The following is a 16,969-nucleotide window of genomic DNA, read 5'->3' as shown; positions in this document are numbered from 1 at the left end:
ATCCTATCGGGGATCGTTGAAAAAGCCTTGCAGACTAAACCAGTGTGACTACTGAGCGTGGCATTGACTGTGTAGTGACTGGCGGTGTATTTGGTACCCGGACGTTCATTGGGCTGGCAAGATTTTTTTTCGCCAGACACCGTGAGAGCCAGTATCAAAAAACAAAACAATAATAATCGCAAGGAGGCGCCATAGCAGGGATTCGAGCCACAGGCACCCGTGTAGAGCTATAAACACTTTAGTCGCAAGAATGCCACAATAGCAATACTTTACCAATGTTAATTTGTCCCCTTATTTTCAAATACAGTCACCAATAATGCTTTTTTATAACTTCATTCTGACCCGAACACATCAACAGCAGTGCAATTCCAACACCATATGCTCTATCTATCTCCAGCTCACACAAGTTTCTAGTCCTTTCATCCTGGGAACTACACTTCCTCATTCTCATTACAAGAATGTGAGATGCATTCAGGGACATTCCGAATATCACAAAAATGTGTGTGTGTGTGTGTTTGTGTGAACTGGAAGATAAAGAAAAACATGTAGTGGATATTCTTATCACTCATTTGCTAACGCTTAATTTGGATGTACAATTTGTAACTTACGCAACGCAACCCCTCATTGCTCATAATAAAGCGTGATTAAAATGTTCTGCTACTATTAACGAGACTAGTGTTAGACAAATAGCTTTTTTTTACTTGTGTGGTATCTTTTAGCACATTTGGTTCATTTGGAGCAGTTAATACATACAAATATTATTAATGCAATATATAATCCCGTCCTGTCATTTATCTTTTGTTACTTAAATACAGTAAAAATGGGCATATTTCAGACATAATTGCTAATGGTGATTAATCATGATTAATTAATTTTAAAGCGATTTTAAAGTGATTAATTTCATTTTTTTTATTTAATCATTTGACAGCCTTACTAGTAACATGACAAAAATATCAAACTTTTTCAGTAAAATACATCTACTCACCAGAGATATCAATTCCTTCTCCTCAGTCAGCCATTGTGGCCGTAACTTAACTTGTTGAATAGTTTTGCTGTGATCAACCAATCAGAGAAATGAAAAATGCTGATGTCACTGTGGGCCAGCAAGCAGGCCAGCTATTTAGTCAGCAAGCTGCTGGCTAAATATCGCGACCATGTCTCTATATTTTCAACACAGATTTCTTCTATGTATGAGGTGCATTATGAAGCAGATGATCACAGGTACTTTTTGTTGACACTGAGCCACATGCAAAGAGCGTCAATAGAACCGCTCGGTGATTAAGGGTGAAGACAAGTCCAAACATCTATGTGGGTTTGATCTGACAAATCTTAAGTGAAATTGATCAACGGTAGAATAACTAAAGCTTTGACATCAAGAAGTAGCAAGCAGCTGTTTAACTCCAATGGGGAAAAAAACAGCCACACGACACTCTCTGATGCTGACAACGCTGAGGTAGGGTGGATTGCAAGGTTGCTTAAAGCACTTAATGTGCACACTGCCACTTCCATATTACTGTATTATTTATTATTCCTAGTAGCGATGCCATAGTTCACAGTCTTGGTTGGCTTCTGGCTGCCCTGTTCTCACGATACAGCTTTTCTCCAAACAAGAAATCTCGTCACATTTACACCCCAATCTATTAGTGTATTTTACACTACAACATGTCATGTGAATATACATGTTTAACGCTACAACCTATTCAACCATGAAATTGCGATTTATTAGGGTATGATATTCATGTGGATAATGTGACTTATATACTGTAGTGTTATTTACATGTTAGTTGCTGCATAGCCATATGCATAGCGTGTGATTTGTAAGAGGCTGATGACACAAGTTGCACTTTACATTCTTGGCGTCATCTTAAACTTTTTGCAATACTTCCACATTTGGGATGATCTTTGAGTAGCTGTTATGAACCTATTAATAAGTCAGTCAATGTTGACGGTCATCCTAGTGCTCACCTCAGCTCTTTTGGATTGTGGAACTGCAGCGGGTGATTTTATTCATGTGTAGGGAATATAGGTCTTCTGCTTAAACACACGGGCCGCACGGTGGTCTAGTGGTTAGCATGTTGGCCACACAGTCACAGTCAGGAGATCGGGAAGGGTTCAAATCTCCGTTGGGCATTTCTGTGTGGAGTTTGCATGTTCTCCCCATGCGTGTGTGGGTTTTCCCTGGGTACTCCGGTTTCCTCCCACATTCCTAAAACATGCATGTTAGGTTAATTGGCAACTCTAAATTGTCCATATGTCCATATATCTATTTGTCCATGTGAGTGTGAATGGTTGTTTGTCTATATGTGCCCTGCGATTGGCTGGCGACCAGTCCAGGGTGTACCCCGCCTGTCGCCCGAAGTCAGCTGGAATAGGCTCCAGCATACTCCCGCGACCCTAATGAGGATAAGCGACATAGGTAATGAACACACAATTCTTTATTAACACAAATTAGGCTAATTTGTATCAATATAGGCTATAACAAAGACAAATAATGTAAAAATGTATGGTCAGCAGCAGCCGTGGCCGCCCCATGTAGTCAGAATGGTACAATCTCGATCACATTTTCATACGAGTCGGCGTTGAGGTTGATAGTCGCATAGTCGATTATTCTAAGACATCCCTAGTTAGACACCCCAAAGTAAACAAAAGTGGGTTCATTTGGACCCTTCCAGTCTTGTTACTGTTTATTTTAAGATTTGTTACTTGTTATTCCCCTATTAGGGAGAAAAGTCCATCATCTCCCTCCCAGTGATACATTTGCTCCATTTTTGAGAAAAGACAAGGTCGATTTTGAAGTTCCAGGTTATCATAACATATTGAAGGAAAAACTGGCCTCTGATCCGCCCCTAGCTAGATGAGCCCTCTCCATGTATACGCTCTCCACTTCATAGAGGACAGCTTTGGGGGAAAAAAAGGCAGAGTTTGCTTCGCATATTAAAATAAAGCCTGCATTTGTGCCAACTATCCGTCAGCTACAAAAATGGCAGCAATGGGAGTAATTTTGATCATTTATTTATGTTCGGGAACACTTTACAATAAGGTACACAAAATTACAATAGTGAATGAGGAACGACCCTACCTAACCCTAACCTTAACCACTACTCATTACTTCCTCACTAATTCTTCATTAGTTCCTCAGTAACTACTGTAAATTTATGTGCCATAGTTAGTCAGTAACTACAGTGCTCATTAGTTCCTCATTAGTTCTTCATTAGTTCCTCAGTAACTACTATATTTTTGTGTACCTTATTATAAGTTGAGACCATTTGTTCTTCAGTAAATAGGCTAACCGAGTATGATGTTGTTAAAATGTGACTGTAATGTAATGTTCACATATCGAAAGCCTCAAACTGTGGGCTGATGAATAATAATAACAATTGTCCTCCATGCATGACCGCATAGCCTCAAGCAAACAGAGACAATGCACGCCTGAGTACTTCTCCGACCTGTGCAGTTTTGTTTACCACAGTGTCCAGGCCAACATGAGCACTTCTTCCTGGGTGCATATGAGCGTGAATGCCTCCAGGTGTTTTTGGGTTATCCTCCACCTCCACTTTGTTACTTTTTTTGTGTGACGGACGCTTTTAAAGGGTCCATATTATAGTACTTTTCAACAATTTTAAATAAGTCTAGTGTATTTAAGTGAATTGAAAGTATCTTGGCCAAACCTTCCCTTAATGCTGTCATTTAGACAGTTTAAAATGTTCTGGGAACATGCTGTTGTGTGCGTCTTCAGCTTTAATGCCAATAAGCTGTGTTTGTCCACACTGGTCTCAGAATAAGCACTATTGTGTACTTGATCCATTGTTACATATACACTGTACATGTAACGCTGCACGTGTCCAAGGTAATAGACAGAGGTGGGAGCAAGTCAGTATTTTGCAAGTCTCAAGTAAGTAACAAGTCTTTAATTCCAAGTGTCACGTAAAAACGTGCAATTCCAAGTCTGTCTCAAGTCAAGACAAGACAGGTTGAGTCAAGCCCAAAGTCATAGGCATTACAAGTCATAAGCACTGTTTGTTGCTTCCCAAATACAATGCCATTTTAACATTGTAGCAATCTATTAAAGTTAACAAATACAATGAATGCATTTTGAATCGTTTTTTAATAAAAGAAGACCCGTGTGACAAGACTTAGTCACAGAAAAAGAATGCAGACAAAGCATTCAGAATATCCACACATTTATTGTTTCTTTTTAAAGTTAATTGCACGTTAATAGATGCATTCAACGAGGCCGATCCAAAAGGAAATTGTGTTGTCTTACTGGAAATTACATAAAGATCACGTTAGTCGAATACTTTGAATGGTGACACATTCACTGAAAATCTGTAATATTTTCAAGTGATCAGGCTAAAGTCTGAGTCATTGACGTCAAAGTCCCAGCGCAGTTGCAAGTCTCTTTGTCGAGTACAAAGTCAGGAAAATTGTCGAGTCGAGTCCAAGTCGTGTGACCTCACACCTCTGTGAATAGACACCATACTGTATATCACATATAACAACGTAACATTAGTGGGACAGGAGGACACAAATGTTAGCAACACAAGCTAAGTGAGCTAAGCTATGTGAGCTACAGTGCTAACAAATTCACTCACATTTTAACAAGAATATCATGCGAGTTTAGCTTATTCACTGAATAATTAGTACATGATAAACTTACAGCTCCCACGTCTGTAGCTGACTGATGGATAGTTGGCTGGTTAGAGCTTCAGGTTTTATTTTAAGATGTGTCGTGAAGGCTTTTTGTGGTGGGTGTATGTATACATAAGGCAGGCTCATCTAGCTAGGGGCAGGTCCGTGAGGAAGGACATTTTTCCTTCATAAGACTTTTTGGTTTGCCATCACTACCCATAATACCCTCCAAAAATTCAAATTACTCGAGCAATGAAGTGCAGAATGCATAATTCTTCTTTCATTATGAATGTCATAATACATCACACTGGACTCTGCTGACTAATTTAGTGGCAGGGACTCCAGATTCACAGCTAGTGAATCATTAAAACCACCTCTACATTGACCATGGAGGTCATGCTACTGTTTTCTTTCTCTTCGAATCTGTGAAGATGCTGCAAATTCATTATTCACCACACAAGTTCTTTTTTGTTAGGAACAACACAACATTCTTTTTTTTTTCTTCTTTTTTTTTTACAATTTTTGGGCTTTTAAGGTGTTTCCAGCATGTGCAAAGCGAATAATGTACATCGACATTAGCTTGCTATTTGGACTTCCAGGCTGTGTGCTAAAGTGAAACAAATAAAGGTAGCTCTAAAATATGATGTTCATTTGATTCATTGTCGGGAAGAGAATAAGTGATTCTTTATTTTAATTCTTGCTCTGATAGCATTATCAAACAAAAAAGAGTGATTTTTGAGCTAAAAACAACACTTAATTATAAAACCCTGTAAATATCTCATTCGAAGCCACGTGTGTCAATGGAGGGCCAAAACACTGCAGGTTTTCTCTCCAACCAGTTTCTCCAGGTTATTTAATTGATGAGCTCCTTCCCTCAAAGTGAAGGAGGTGTTGATCATTAAAATCACCTGCTTTAGTGACCGGCTGGAAAGAAACCCTGCAGTGTCTTGGCCCTTCATGGCACCAGTTTGATACCCCTGTTCTAAGATGTAAATTTGAAATATTTAACTGTAGGAGCATTTAAAACGTCTAAAACTACCTATTGGCCCATTTTTTTTGTTTGTTTTACCTACGAAAGGATTAAAAAAACCTAGGGTCTTTAGCAGGGGTGTCCAAACTGCGGCCCAGGGGGCATTTGCAGCCTGCGGCTGTTTTTTTATTAGCCCACAGCACATTATCAAAGTATAATTTAACAAGATAACTAAAAAAAGAAAAGAAGAACAGCAAAAAGTTGTAATCTAATGAGAAATAGTTGTAATTTTACAAGAATAACGCAATATTAAGAGAAAAAATAGTAGCATAAAGTTGAAATATTAAAGAAAAAGACATTAATATTTTAAAGCCGTTGATGACAAACAAAACAATGAATAAAGTTGTCATTTTTGTAAAATTCAGTTGCGGAAAAAGTTAAAATGTTACAAGATTAAATTCAAAATACTATATGAATAAAGTCATAATTTTGGGAACAAAATTTACAAGAAGAAAGTTGAAATCGCTGGAAAAAACAGCAGAAATAGCGGAAAGAATAGCTGTAATTTTACAACAATAAAGTCAAAATATCAAAATATATTTTTTTTTAAGTTGTACCCTAAAAAGAAAATAGCTGTAATTTTAATAGTAAAATGTAATAATGTGGGAATAAAGTAAAAATACTTTGGAAATAAATTCATAATACTAGGAAAAGAAAATTTACGAAAATTATTTAAGTAGAAAAAAGACTGAAGTTGATAAGAAAAATATTCTTTTTCACCTGTATCACAAATCTGAGATGTGTTTTTTTCTTGAACAAATATAACATAAATATATAAAACAAAGGGTCTTATTTGGGGCAGCACTGTAATATTTAAAAGTAAAACCATTGAGCGAGACCTTTTGTCTTCTCTTTGCGATGTTTTTCGGAGAAGCAATTTGTTTCAATCCACCTTGTTGACAAATTCCAGATGTTTATTTGTTTTCACCGAGCATCCATCAGTTGAGCCACACTCGGTGTTAAAGGTCACTGCATGCAACATTTGTAGTGCAATCACTAGCCCAGAAGTGTAGCCTGCTATGTGAGCAAAATAGCAATGATTGTATAGCTTTGTGAAGTTTATTACAATAAAAAAAGATTGTAAGCTTACAACTTAGTCATGTTTCAAGAAATGCAAATATTTTACATCCAGTGCGCTACTTCTATGGAATTACACATCCTTGTTAATTAAGATAAACGAGTCAAAGTTCCAGTATGGGATGCTCACCAACATGGCACTCAACAATACTTGCAACTTGGCTATCTTGGACTTTTTCCTATTTAGTCAGTCCAGCCTACTCACTGGTGCTTCCCCCTCTGGCATGGGGACACCAGCTCAGACTGCAGCCAAAACATGCCCTCTACATGCACAGGACAAAAATATTGATTCTAAACTGTGACCATGAAGATGTGCTCTCTGAAAAAAATGAGCCCCGTTAACCCTCAAGAGGTTCTGTAAATATCCACACTCATTTATACTGAACAACAAAAAAATCTAAGCTGCCGAAAAATTTATATTTTTTTTCCATATTTTAAAACCACTTCAGCCTGATATACAGTATACATAACAAATATTAATTTTTTTTAAAGGCCAGTATTTTTATTAATGAAAATGCTAATAATTTCTATAAAATAAATTCCATGGAGCATTTTCTTATTTTTATTATAAGGCCCTAAGATGGGTTCAAGTGGACCTGCTTTTCCTCTTTTCTGGCCTATAAATGTTGTTACAATGTTGTATTCTTGCGTTAAACGATGCCAACGTGTCAGATAATGAGGCTTGCGCATTTGGAAGTGAGCCCTGAAAGCAATTTTGGGCGGCTCGACACGCTGTGTTTTACAGAGTTTTTTTTAACACGACTTCCATGTCCAGGCAAACGGTGTTGGCCTGCCCTCCCCCCGCTCTGCTCTGTTCACCGTGTTAGCACGCATGGAAATGTTTGTTCGGGTGTGCCTAAAGAGGCAAGCACCAGGCAGAAGTAGTTGGAGTTTCTGATTCCCAGCCAGCAAGAGAAAAATATGCTCCTCTGTCAACGGCATATGAAGCTGGACTATCCGCCAAACTGTTGCTGAAGTCCGACGCCTTTCCAACATTACTTGGTCGTGTTGAAGAGTCAGAAGTGCAAGCCGTAAATAACAATTTATCAGCGTCCTAACTAGGAGTGTGACAATATCTCGATATGGCGATATATCGCGATATTTTATCTCCCGATGGATTATCAATATGCGCCCGCCAAGTATCGATAATTTCGATTTACGTACGTTTGCTATACACTTCCTCACTCATTATTAGTTCCTTTTGCGCAATTCCTTGGCGGTCCGCTAGGGGCTCGCCTCACGGGAGCAGTGGGAAAGTCGGCGGAAGTCGGCAAGCGAAGTAAACACACAACAGGAGAGAACATAGCGGACACAAACAAAAAACAGAAGTTGAAAGATGCACCGGCAGCCTACAAGTCAAAAGTGGGTTTTCGGGTGCATTTCAAGTGCATTTCAAGTGCATTTCGGGTTTTACAGTACTGATGGGGGAACAAAGCTGGAGAAGGACTTTGCTATATTCAAGAACTGTTTCACAAAAGTTAAGTATACTGGAAACACAACAAATATGCACAGCCATTTGCAGCGCCATCACCCAGAGCTAGTGGGGGCTCTACTTCAAGCAAAACTCCCTTTCAACTCCCACAGGTCAAAGTCGATCACTCACGGCATATTTGTGTAAGTAATCGGACAAAAGGGGTTCGGCAGCTGTTCGGAAGTCCTTGGGAGCACTTGGGAGTGTGATCAATAACAGCGGACTTGGCTCTGCAGGAGGTGTACCTGGAGGAGTGCCGGGGGTGGAGTAAATTCCACAGACCGTTTGGTTGGGAGGCAGGAAACACTGCAGGAAGAGGTGCAGAGTCTGGAAGATCTAGAAAGCTTTCTGTGCGGGTTATCGTGTGTAGCTACTCTATGGGAGTCCAGAACTCAATACAAAGGCACGAAAGTTAGTAGAATAGGTCCCCTTTAATGATTGGCAGCGACATTGATTTTTCATGCATTGTTATTTTTTTCTACAGTGTCAGATTTTTTAAACAAAAATTCACACTCAAGCTGTCAGGACAAAAAATGCCAGCTTCCCCTCCAAAATATCACATTCATATTTTATCCACTTTAAACAAATTAGTCTTTTAAGCTGCTTCAGCCAGTAATACGCATATAAATATCAATCCATCCATCTTCTATGCCGCTTATCCTCACTAGGGTCACATATAAATATATTTATATAAACATACACAACTGTAAATATCATCAATAATTATCATGTAATAATAATTATTTGGGGGGGGGGGGGGGGGGGGGGGTTAGCTATTTAAAGGCCAGGATGTTTCCATACATAACCACCGTTTCTACTGAAAAGTCATTTTGTTTGTTTTTTTTCCTTTTCCTTTTCAGACGGATATCAAGCCAAGGAGAAAAATGATAATAACAAACATAACTTATAGCAGAAAGCAGGTACTCATCACAGGTTTCTTTTTGCTACTTGATTTATTGTTACTTCTTCTTCTTCTATTGTAACTTCTTTTTACACTTGCATGGCAATTATTTATGCTAAAATGTTGCTTTTAACATTACCTGTACAGTTTCTACAGTACTGTAAAGTTCGACCTCTGGAACTGATTCAAAGGTTCTATTTTTATTATTCCTTTTTTGGCCAATGGATATGTAGTCAAAAGAAATTGAATCCTGGAACAGGATCACTTCTAGATGAAAAGAATCAATGTCATATGTTGATAAAACGATGCAAAGCACAACATTGTCCACCCTTGAAAAGATGAAAAAAAGATGAAGGACCTAATGAGAGGGAACGATCCGGTACATTCTTTGCTGCACCATAAAAATCGCATCTGCAACTCTTAAGTTGCACTCAGCACAGCTATTGATTTTTATGCTTGTTTATATGACTGCTGGCTATCAGGGAGGGAGAATATTGTCTCATATTCTTTCTCCCCCGTAGGACATTCAGTAAATACCTTCTAGCTGAATGGTATCGCTCATGCATCGCTCTTGCACTGTCCACGATAATTAACACACAGGGGACACCCCGGACAATTGTTGAAGGTTTTCAAGGAGAGAGAGTTTATGTTTAGCTGGCTGCATAGGAGTCAGCCTTGTCAATGACCAACATCAGCATCTGTACAACTATGTGGCAAGATTCTAATGGGAAAACACACACTTATTTAGACGACAACAAGAAGATCTTAGGGTTAGAGGTTATTGTTAGGTATAGGGTTAGGGATTAGTGTTGTTTAAGGGTTAGGGATTAGGGCTAGAGTTGTTTAGAATTAAAGTTTAGAGTTTAGGATTGTTAGGATTAGTTATAGTGTTATGATTAGTTATGCTCCAATTGATTAGAAGTTAGGGTCAGAGTTGGTTAGAGTTAGAGTTAGAGGTTAAAATTGGTTGGGATTAGAATTGTTTTAATACTCAGATTAGTATTGGTTAAGGGTTAGGGTGAGAGTAAGAAGTAAGGGTTGGTTAGGAGTTAAAGGTTAGGGTTTAGGCTTGGTTAAGGTTAGGCATTAGGGTTGGCTTTTGGGGTTAGTGTTGATTAGTGTTTAACCTCGTTTACACTTGCATGCATTTTGTCCCCACAGTGGTACGCAGTTTGGTGTGCCAATGAGTAAATTGGTCATAAACGGGTGTAAGGCAACGTGAACGCACCACCAACGCACATCTACCTATGCCTTAACAATGCAGGCGGTGCGTAGGAAAGCGTGTCTCATTAACTTGAATGGGTCAACTTTTCCACCAGCTCTTGGAGCAAGTCTGGGAATTCTCAAGTAATTTCTGTAGACCGTTAGATTTTCTTTGAGAATTTCTGTTAATAAGTGATTAGGGAGGAGCGAGTACACCACCATCTGTATCTGTATCTGTTCACCCATCTAAATTATCTGTATCCGTATCAGTACTCGGAATGGGCGGGGCAAAGAGAAGAAGTGGGCGTGGAAATCTGTATATTATTTTAAGTCTGAAATTGACATGGATTGATCAGAAATTGCTATATTTATTGTTTATTATGCAGCTATATATGTACTGCGTATGTGTTTCAGTGATCTGGAAGATGTATTTATTTTTAGTGGGGCTGTCAACATTAATTGTTTTAGCATGTTTAACGCATACGCATCATGGCAAGCCAATGCTCTCTGTTATGACAACAGACAGCAGCACAGTGTAGCTCCCCACAGAGTCTCTCGCTCCTTTATAACTTTATTTTGACCTGAACACATCAACAGCAGTGGAATTCAAACACCATATATGTATTTACAACTCTAAACTAAATAAAGGTCTCGGGTCCATTTTTTGGTTCCTATTCTTGTTTAAATCACACTTACATGTAAACTGGAAAGACAACCTATTTAAAACAACACTTTAAAAATTGCATCAAGACTGTTTTAGTAGTGCCCATTCTCTTTTGTTCCTTTAAGTTAACATGTGATTAAACGTATTTCCCAATTACGAAGCGAGATGGGCACATGAATTCACCATGGCAGCCGCGGAGCTTGAGAGTTGTTGTCGTAACACAAACCTTGTTTTTGATGTTCAACTAACAGTGTGCATCTATAAATGTAAGTAACCTGGTTATTTCTCATTCATTCAATGCTAGACGCTATTGTGTGTGTTGTGTGCCTTATAAGCATCCATCCGCCAAGCTGGTCACTAAATGCTGAGCTAAATTTGCCTCGTCAGCATTGCCACCAATTCATGATATTGTTAGCTTGCTATTTCAATGTGTTTAGTGCACTGCTGATAGCTGAGAAGTTATGTTGCTCTGCATTTGCGGATATGTCTAGGGAGGGGAGGTCGCTGTGTGTGACTGGCCAATCACAGGGTGTGAAGATGATGACGGATAATGACGAGCTATACTCGTTTCATGCTTGTATCAGGCAAAAATGCATTATCTGTAACGGATACTTGTCTACAACGAGTATCCGGCTCATCCCTAGAAGTGATCCTATTGTTCAAAGCATTGTCTTCTAGTCAGCAATTCCCCCTCCCACACCATGCCTCTTTTTTCCAGTTTATTGCCTCATTTCTGCTCTTTGAACATTCTCTTTCTGCAGCTGCAAGGTAATATAGACTTACTTTCTTTTTTGCATGAGCTTATTCTCTGGAGTTCAATATCTTGTACATCCCTTGAAAATAGAGGAATTAATGAAGCTGGGGTGATGCCTCTGAGTGGCGTCATGCAGGACTAATGCCACGACTGCTTCACGGATGTGGGAAGTGGTGGTGACACTGCATACCCATGCGTGAACAATGCATGTTACATGTATTATTGCCGTGCACTAGACATAAACGGGACTTGACAAGGTGTAAATAAGTCGTGTCATTTCTCACCAATGCAGTCACAAATTTCAGTCACAAATTGCATGCCAAGTGCATAATTTATGTGTGAACAGAACTCAAAACTAGTCTTTACGCTTTTCCGGCGTGAAGGCCATAAATAAATAAATGACATGCATTGCCACAGCAAATTGCAGGACAATGCGGAGGCAAAATGTGTGCACGTGTAAATACCGCTTTAGGATTAAGTGTTTGGGAGTTAGGCTCTGCCTCACCTGCCTCACCTGACCACACGTCATTGGTTGGGCCATGCTTAGAGCTTAAGTTTAGGATTGGGGTCATTGTTGGTTAGGGTTAGTGTTAGATTTAAGGTTTAGGGTTGTTTGGATTAGGTTTAGGTGTTCTGATTAGAAGTTATGTTGTATTTGGTTAGAGGTTAGGGTTTGAGTTGGTTAATGATAGAGTTAAAGGTTAAGATTGGTTGGAGTTAGACTTGGTTAGTAATAGGGTTAGGGGTTAGGTTTAGATCAGAGTTGGTTAGAGTTGGATATTAGGGTTAGGGGTTTAGGTTTAGAGTTGTTAAGGGTTTAGGGCAGGGATGGGCAAACTACGGCCCGGGGGCCACATCAGGCCAGCCAAGTGTTTGAATCCGGCCCGCCAGTTGCTTCCAAAGTATTTAATTTAAACTTTTAAGATACAGACTGGCAACATGACTTGCAAGTTGTCAGAGTCAGTCTGAGACAACCTTTTGCTTTTCACATGCAGCCATCCATACAACTACCTCACCCATGGTGCCAAACAAACACAAGTCAACAAATATGTGACACACAACTTAACCTGCCTGGGCGGTAAAAAAGGAGGGGACGTTCACATGCTCTTTAATAGTCAATGTTTTATCATAGTTGCATAGTTCATAGTTCATATTGTATATCACACATCCTTCATTCATGTACATCCCGGGTGTCTTATTCTTAAAAAAAAAATATGTAAAATTATATTTCGTTATTTGATGTGGTCTGATGTTTACAGTGCTCCTGAGAAAAGGGACACAAGCACATTTAGCAGATTGTATGACACTCTTACATATAAAATAAGACAAATAATTCCAGGTGGACTGTTAGAATTATAAGGTTAAACTAGTGTGTGTGGATCAAATATATACTCTGCCCCCCCGCCAATTTTCTAAACTTAATGCGGCTCATGAGTCAAAATTTTGCCCACCTCTGGTTTAGAGTTAAAGTTGGTTAGAGTTTGGGTTATTTTATGTTTATGTTTATGTGGAATGGATAGTGCATATTAATAGACATACGATAAACTGCAGTAAATATTAGGGGTGCAATGCTACAGGTAACCCACGGTACGGTCCATACCTCGGTTATGCTACAGTTTCGGTCCAGTGTTGTATGTTTTTTTCTGCATAAAGAGAACAACTTTTGTTTCCCAAAATTGTTTCTTTCTTATTTATTATCATAATCGAGTTATTTTTAAAATGAAGCAGAAAATGCAAATGCAATCTACTGGAGCGACACTTACCTTTTATCGGAGGTGCTAATAGCAGGAGAGGATTATACCACTACTCCACCCAGGCTTAGTGTAAGGAACCAATAGAAGGAGGGTGTTGGCACACCAATTCCGCCCACTCTTACTGTACTTAAGGCCTAGGCTACCAGCACTTATTAGTTCTTCTGACGAAGCTCTTCGGATGAAGAGCGAAACGTCCGACACCTTCTTCACAGAAGTACAGATGACGTCTCAAGAAGCCTTTCCCTCGATGGACAACTCCTGTACGACTGAGAGCCTACACAGATTCAAAATCTCTGGAATTAAATAATGATGTGTTAGAAAAACTGGCCTGTAAGAAAATAATAGCTGTATTTTCAAGTCTAACAAAAAAATAGTAAATGATATTAGGTACATCATACAATTCAGAAGGGATTACGTCACATGCAGCAGAGTGCCCTCAGGCCACTCAATTTAATGGCCCAACGAAAAACAATGGTCTGGTATTTTACTACCTTTGCATCCCTAGTAAATATGCAAAGTGTTGTTTTCCATCCGCAGTCCCAGACATAAGCGGACCAGACATAAAAACATAAACTCATACCATACAACTCAGTAAAAATAATAATAGTTAAAGGAAAACTGAATAAAACAGATACAATAATACAGCTACAATAGCACAGTTCCGATATACTCAATAAAATTAGAAAAAAGGAGGCTCTAAATTGTCCATAGGTATGAATGTGAGTGTGAATGGTTGTTTGTTTATATGTGCCCTGCGATTGGCTGGCGATCAGTCCAGGGTGTAACCCACCTCTCGCCCAAAAACAGTTGGGATAGGCTCCAGCATACCCGCAAAACTCTTGAGGACAAGCGGTACGGAAAATGGATGAATGGACAACTGGGATAATAATTATCGGTCTGTAGTTAATAATGTCTGTGGGATGTACCGCTTTAAAGATTGCTGTGATTAATGAACATTTCCAGGAGTTTGGGAAGACACTTTGATTTACTGACTGATTTGCAGTGCTGGTAATGGGAGCAATAATAAGTGATCGCTTATGACTGATATCCATTTTGAATGCATCTTTGACTTTAGAATGTTTTCAGCACTGGTAATCTTGTCTTTTTCCAGTTGATATACAGTGCACAGAGAAAAAGGTACCTCAGTATGTATAGATGTTGGATCAGACGCTTGTAAATCAGAGCTTTTTGTTAATTCTTTAGCAGAGTCTCACAGACAAGGTCGCTGCAATTTATTTCGATTGTAGATCAACACCTTATTAAATTATATTTTCCTGATGCGCTTCCCTGTTTCTTTTTGTTTCCCTTTTGCAGTACTTGCTGTATTACATTGACAAAGACGTTGGTTGTTGCATTACAAATTACTTTAATGACTTTATTTTTGAGTGAGGCAAATATTTGTCTGTCATAGTAAAGGTTATCGTTGATTAGGGTTAGGGGTTAGGGCTGGTTCAGGGGTAGCGTTAGAGTTGATAGTGTTACGGTTAGCTGTTAAGATTAGATTTTTCTGAAAGAGCTTGTATCCTTAGAACCAAGAGATGATGGAAAAGCTCAGTAGAAATTTGTATGTATTTGATTTTATCCGCCATCTCCAAACACTTGTGTTGGATAAAGATGTTGATCAATACAAGGCGCTCACAATAGATGAATGCGTGCACACAAGACACTTTTCAGCTTGTGTTTACATTTGTGCCGCACCTCTTTATTATGGATAGCGGAGGAGATAAGCCTTCCTTCCAACACAAATTGATCTATCACTTGACTCTGGGTCAGAATCATCATAACAACAACATCCAGGAGTTAAGTGGCTGCTGTGTGTAGGTGTGTGTGTGTGTGTGTGTGTGTGGCGCACTGCTGGAGGTCTGCAGTGTTTACATCCACATGATTGGATGCTGCTTCAGCAATTGAATGCAAGGACGAGCCCCAGGGGAGCAGCGTTAATGAACAGCAGCTACTTTACATGCAGTCAATAAACAGGCCTGCTGCATCATTAAGTTAGTCCACTAGTGGTCATCCCTGTGGTTTTCCATGCAGAGGAAAAGCACAAAAGTCAACTTACTGTGGCTCTCCCTACAGGATTAATGCCATGATGGAGCATATGAGCTGCTGTGCAGCACTTAACTCCTGAGGCGGGCTAAATGTAGTTCTGCAACTACTCACCCTCATACAAAGCCTGATATTGTTAACCCTTAAGACAGGGGTCACCAACACGTCGATCGCAATCGACCAGTCGATCTTGGGGTCTTTGGTGGTCGATTGCAAAAATATTAGGAAAAATAAATGTGTTATCACATCAATGCCCTCCCCTCCCAGACAGTAACCAACAGGCACGCATTTTGACCACTGAACACGCCTCGTCGCTCTGCAGGCAGGAACCCACAAGCCCCAGCCCGGAGTCCAGTCCCAAACCTGGCCAGAGGTGCATAACAATTAGGGCTGCCAAAAATAGCATGTTAACGGTGGTCACTAATTTATTTCATTCATTGCATTAAAGTTTTTAGTTTATTTAACGCATACGCATCTTCACGCAAAAGATAGATGACAAATACACAGGAAAACTACTACTACTAATGGAGGATAATAAAACAACAACTAACTTTAGCAACTACAAACAAAACAAGTACCTCAAGGCATGCTGGGAGCCAACATCACTACCATCGATGGGAGTGCTTCCAACCTCCCAGCATGCTTTGCAGTACAGTACTTGTCCTCACTTGCAGTTAAAATATTATATGGTAATACTTTTTGATGAAAAGAAGAAAAAATATCTTGCTCAAAAATAAGTATAATAACGGTAAATAACGGTATTTTTCTCAGCATCTTGCATATGTTTCCGCATATGCAGTACCGCACAATGGATGATTGTTTTTTTTTTTTCTGGATTTCTGTCTGGACTCAAGTGGATATTTCAATGTGGACTGCCTCCCATGCAAGCAGAAGGTTTAAATTAATTACAGCACACAGTACACAAACTGTGTACACAAACAGCAAACAGTACACAAACAACAATTAAAAGTAAACCTAAATGTTAAAGACAAAGTAGCCACATTTTTCATCTTGCTGTGCTTATTAACCATTCCTCCATTGCAGTTTTTGCCATTTTTCCGAGTTGTTTTTTTCCATTCAAACCCTTGAAGCTAATTTGGACTCTCGCTCCTTCCTCTTCATCAGGCTTCCCGTGTTTCCTTTCTCCATCTAGCCAATCAGCTCCCTTCCAGCCAAGACGCACCGCCACCATCTCATTAGTCTGAAAGTCCAGGATGCTTTCCCGTCAACACAGTGTTCTAGTAGTTTTTTGTTTGTTCTGTTTTTAAAACAACATACTGTAGCCCCATCACTCCGAGGCAATGTTCCTGTCGGTGTTGTGGTCATCATCTTCTATATTTCTTTACCTTGTTTCCACCTGTGAACACAAGCGCCACATTTTTCTCTCTGCTTGCTGGTCAAGTCAATTGAGCTTGTTTTTTCTTCCACAGACCCAGTATC

The sequence above is a fragment of the Dunckerocampus dactyliophorus genome, chromosome 10 (genome assembly GCF_027744805.1).
Source record: "Dunckerocampus dactyliophorus isolate RoL2022-P2 chromosome 10, RoL_Ddac_1.1, whole genome shotgun sequence".
Taxonomy (NCBI): Eukaryota; Metazoa; Chordata; class Actinopteri; order Syngnathiformes; family Syngnathidae; genus Dunckerocampus; species Dunckerocampus dactyliophorus.
The sequence above is the reverse complement of the archived record's forward strand: the minus strand, read 5'-3'. Positions refer to the sequence as shown.